At 47.0% G+C, this 4,976-nt stretch overlaps 1 non-coding gene across 1 annotated transcript; it reads right to left on the minus strand.

The window, feature by feature from the left end:
- Window positions 1–4,020: 4,020 nt before the first annotated feature.
- Window positions 4,021–4,227, minus strand: LOC136553128 (U11 spliceosomal RNA). The gene has a single exon (XR_010783035.1). It is a non-coding gene; the product is annotated as a U11 spliceosomal RNA (small nuclear RNA).
- Between the last annotated feature and the right edge of the window lie 749 nt (window positions 4,228–4,976).

The raw sequence follows: 4,976 nt of genomic DNA on the forward strand, positions 1-4,976 counted from the left end.
TCTCGCGGTCACCAGAAACAACATCTTCAGTGTACGTAGCCGGCTCATGAATGTTATCAACCTGTTTAGCACAACTAAAAGTATAATGAACAATATCACATTCCTTAATTAAACATGGATGAGGTCCACAACTCCTCTTTGTTCTGCGATCTACAATAGACTGACTTTGAGGCTGCAAAACAGGAGGTGAGTGCTGAATAATATCATGAACATTGTTATCAACAATTTCAGTTTCCTGATCATCTACGTGCTCCACCTGCACGCTAACATATTCCTGCTCCTCATCGGAACCAACTGGTGAAACATCTGTGGACAAGCTATCATTAAACATAACAGATTCATTGAAAACAACGCTCCTGCTTATGAAAGTCTTTTTAGTTTCAGGATTCCATAACTTATATCCTTTAACTCCAGAACCATAACCAAGAAACAGACACTTAATGGCTCTAGGTTCTAGCTTTCCATTATCAACATGAGCATAAGCAGTGCAACCGAAAACTCTCAACTGTGAATAATCAGCAGGCATACCAGACCATACCTCAATGGGAGTTTTCTTATTAAGTGGGATAGAAGGTGACCGATTGATCAAGTAACAGGCAGTGTTAGTAGCCTCAGCCCAAAAACGCTTGTTCATATGAGCATTGGATAACATGCAACGAGCCCTCGAGATGATCGTTCGGTTCATGCACTCAGCCACACCATTCTGCTAAGGAGTGTACGGAATGGTGTGGTGCCTAACAATGCCTTCTTCCCTACAGTAATCATTAAAAGCATCCGAACAGAATTCACCGCCGTTGTCAGTACGAAGCAATTTTACCTTCTTTTTAGTTTGCCTTTCTATCATAACTTTCCACTCTTTAAAAGCAGCAAAAGTATCATCTTTACTTTTTAGAAAATAAGGCCACACTTTTCTAAAGTAATCATCAATAATGGTAAGCATGTAACGAGCACAACCATAAGAGGGCTTACGAGACGGCCCCCACAAATCAGCATGTACATAATCAAGTGTACCTTTGGTGGTATGAACAGATGCATTGAATTTTACCCTCTTGTGCTTACCAAAAACACAGTGCTCACAGAACTTCATCTTACCCACAGTGCAGCCATCCAGCAGGTCTCTCTTGATCAATTCTGCCATACCAAGTTCACTCATATGCCCAAGACGCATATGCCAGAGATTAGTTTTACTTGGTTCATCATTAGAAACAGCAGCAGCAGTGACGGAACCATGTAAAGTACTTTCTCTAAGAACATATAACTTTGAAGAGTTCATATCACCTATCATATAAATGAGAGCCTTTTGATACCTTACATACTCCACCTGAACCGGAGTGTCTGTACCCCTCGGCATCAAGTGTGCTGAGGGAGATGAGATTTCTGGCCATCCCTGGTATGTGCCTCATATCTTTCAGTGTGCGTATCATGCCATCATGCATCTTGATCTGAACGGAGCCAATGCCCATAATCTCACGGGGGTTGTTATCTCTCATATGCACAACATCTCCACTCTGCACAGACTCATAAGAACTGAACCAATCTCTGTTAGAGCATATATGAAATGAGCATGCAGAATCAAGTATCCATTCATCACGACTAGCAACACAACCAGCAAAAACAACCAGAACATCTCCTGAATCAGAATTATCAACAGCGGAGACAACAGAGGCCTTACCATCACCATCGGATTTATTTTTCGGTTTATACGTACCACTTCTTTTCTCCTTATTCTGCAGCTTCCAACAATCCTCAATGACATGAGTATCTTTCTTACAATACCTGCAGAACTTATCCCTGCCTCTGGACTTCGAACGACCTTTACCATTCTTGCTCTTGTCTCGATTATTGTTGTTGTTGTAGGTTTTCTGCTCGGGCCTGCCTCTAACCTACAACACTTCGCCCTTGGAGGACGACACATCAGACTGAACCATACCTTTCATCTTCTCCCTCGTCTAGAGGGCCTCATATACTTCCGCAAGAGTTAGTTCATCACGGCTTAATAGTACGGTATCTAGAAAATTTGCAAATGAAGTAGGCAGTGAGCATAACAGTAGAAGAGCTAAATCTTCATCATCATATTTTACCTCCATCGACACTAGGTCGGCAATGATCTCCTTAAAGATCGATAAGTGGTTCATCACCGAACCACCTTCTTGCAGCTTGTGCATGAACAACTTCATCTTCACGTGCATCTTACTGGTTAGATCTTTGGACATACAGATCGATTCCAGCTTGAGCCAAAATTCTGCGGCAGTTTTCTCCTGCAGCACTTCTTGCAAAATATCATTATGTAGATGAAGTTGAATCAGAGACAGAGCCTTACGATCCTTCCACTTCTCTTCAGCGGTCCATGACTTCTGCCCTTTTCCTCCAAAACCGTCCAGCGCCTCATCAAGATCCAAAGATTGTGCCAGAATCGCCCACATCTTGACTTGCCACAGTGCAAATCTCGTCTTGTAATCCAACAGCGGTAGATCAAACTTCATCGATGCCATCGCGAAACCCTAAGGTCAAACCAAGCTCTGGTACCACTTGTTATAAACGATAGGCAATATAAATGACGAAGAACAGTAGATCAAACACAGGAGACATGAGATTTTAACGTGGAAAACCCTCCCAAGGTGGAAGGGAAAAACCACGGGCACCAGCCAGCAAATCTTCACTATATCGGCTGAGGTTACAAACGTCGGAGATTTACAACTTGGGATACCCTAACCTAGGGGCCTTCCCGTATACAAGTCTATGATGCCTATGAGGGAGGTGGTCCGTATATATAGGGAGAAAAAACCCCACACCCTCGTCTATTAGTAATACGGAACTAATAGATGGTGTAGTCCCTCTTAACGCTAATGGGCCGCTTTGCTTCGGCCCAAACTTGAATTTGGATCATAGCTCAACAGTCCCGGGAGTTTCAGGCCAGCTGCTCGTCGGACACGTGGTCGTCGGGGGACAAGGACAAGGCAGCGTCGTGGTCCATGAGATGGACGTCGACGACCAAGTCGTCGGCGCCGGAGAGCGCCCGTGTCGGCCAGGTGAGGTCGGCCCAGCTCCCGGGGCCGACCGACTGGAAGCTGTGGGGGCCGCGGTTGAAGAGGGCCTCGGTGCCGAAGCCGTCAGTGATCCTGATGCTCCCGTAGAGCTCGCCGGGGTTCTCCCTGTCGATGTCGTCGATGAGCACTCCCATAAGCTCCACGAGCGTGAGGCCGCCCACCACGGCGTCGCTGCCATCGTCGTCGTCCACCAACAACAACTTGCGGCCATGTCGTTTCGACGAGACAGAGATAGAGATGGTGAGCAACATCCCTAGCGCTGTTGCTGCATTGAAGGTGTCGTGCACCCCCGCCTCCCGAAACGACCCGAACTGACATGCAGTCTCGGCGGGGTCGGCAGCGGCAGCGGCAGCGGCTAACACCAAGGCGGTGGACAGGCTGGCCCACTTGCGCACGAGTTTGGCGAGCTCGGTGGTGAGCCGCCTTTGCTCCTCTGTTGGTTTCTTCATCACTTTGTCGACACGATCCGCCAAGGTGTCGAACCTGATGGACTCGATGAAGTTGACAATCAGTGAGCGCAGCCATCTTTTGACTTGGTCGTCCGTGCGGTTTTCTCCCGTGTACTGGGCCAGGTTCCTAACGGCCTCCCGGACGGCTTGCTCCCCGAGAATGAAGTCCCCCTGCGTACAACGTAATCCAAGTCGCCTAGGTTCCGGGGTGTGTAGCTCCCGTTGAATCTCAAATATCTGCTTCCTTGTATCATGGGGGCTCTGTTGCCGTCGTCATGGGCGAGCTCGAACCACGTGCCGTCGCCGTTGCGGAAACCGACGACGTATAGGTTGTCGGTGCGCAGCCTCAGGGCGATCTCGCGGTTTTCATCGCGAATGACGAGGTCTATCAGCTGGGCGTTGGCGGGGTCAGTCTGCTACCGCGGGAGCCTGGGGATGGAGGTCGTAGACGTGACGTGTAACTGGTCGGGGGCCGGGCGTTGATCTGGCGGTGAATGTGAACTGCTCGTGCTCGGGGTTCACCGCTGGAAACAGGGTCTTTGCCGAGTGCAAACTGTTTCGCCGAGTATCAAAAATTAGGCACTCGGCAAAAAATTCTTTGCCGAGTGCCGGGCACTCGGTAAAGGACTTCTTTGTCGAGTACCAGGCTCTCGGCAAAAGCGCGTCACTCGGCATAGGCTGCCCCGCGTAACGGTGTTTGGCCACGTCCTTCTTTGCCGAGTGCCTTTTTTTTTGAAAAATACTTTGCCAAGTGCCCCTAACACGGCGCTCAGCAAAGATTCAATATTTTTTTTAAAATGTCTTTGCCGAGTGCCTAACAGGCATGGCACTCGGCAAAGGGAGAAATTAAAAAAATTACATTTTTTTTGAAATACCTTTGCCGAGTGCCCCTGTGAAGGCACTCGGCAAAGAGGAAATTTCTAAAAAAAAATCAAAAACCTCTTTGCCGAGCGCCTTATTCTTGGCACTGGGCAAATACCCCTTTTGTCGAGTGCCATGCCTCGGCGCTCGGCAAAGTTTTTTTTTGTTTTGGCCTCCAAATTTTTTGTGCAGCCCTTTTAATGTACCAGAAACTCCTCGTTAGAATTTGGGGTTTTTTTTGGCTTTTTGATATATTTAGTTACTTTATTTTGTTTACTTGAATTTTTTCGAAAAATATAAATTTGAACTGCACGTGGTATGAATAATATAATTTAATGATTCAAAAAATGATAGTCATGTTACTTGAGTGTAGTGTGAGGCCGTATCCAGGAACGGACCCGAAATTTCGGACATGTTGTTCACGAAACATGACCGCGAACTTGCGTGCGAAGTGTTTTTAAATTCTATAAAAAGCAAACGAAGTCCGAAAATCATGAAACTTGTTGAGATGTCGTGATATCGTATGTGGAGGCTATGAAAAAAACTCAGTAGATTTCGTGCACGTTGTCACGTACGATGCTTATAAACCAGGTCGTAGATCGCGTAACCCAGTTAGGCG

The sequence above is a fragment of the Miscanthus floridulus genome, chromosome 4 (genome assembly GCF_019320115.1).
Source record: "Miscanthus floridulus cultivar M001 chromosome 4, ASM1932011v1, whole genome shotgun sequence".
NCBI classification, from domain to species: domain Eukaryota; kingdom Viridiplantae; phylum Streptophyta; class Magnoliopsida; order Poales; family Poaceae; genus Miscanthus; species Miscanthus floridulus.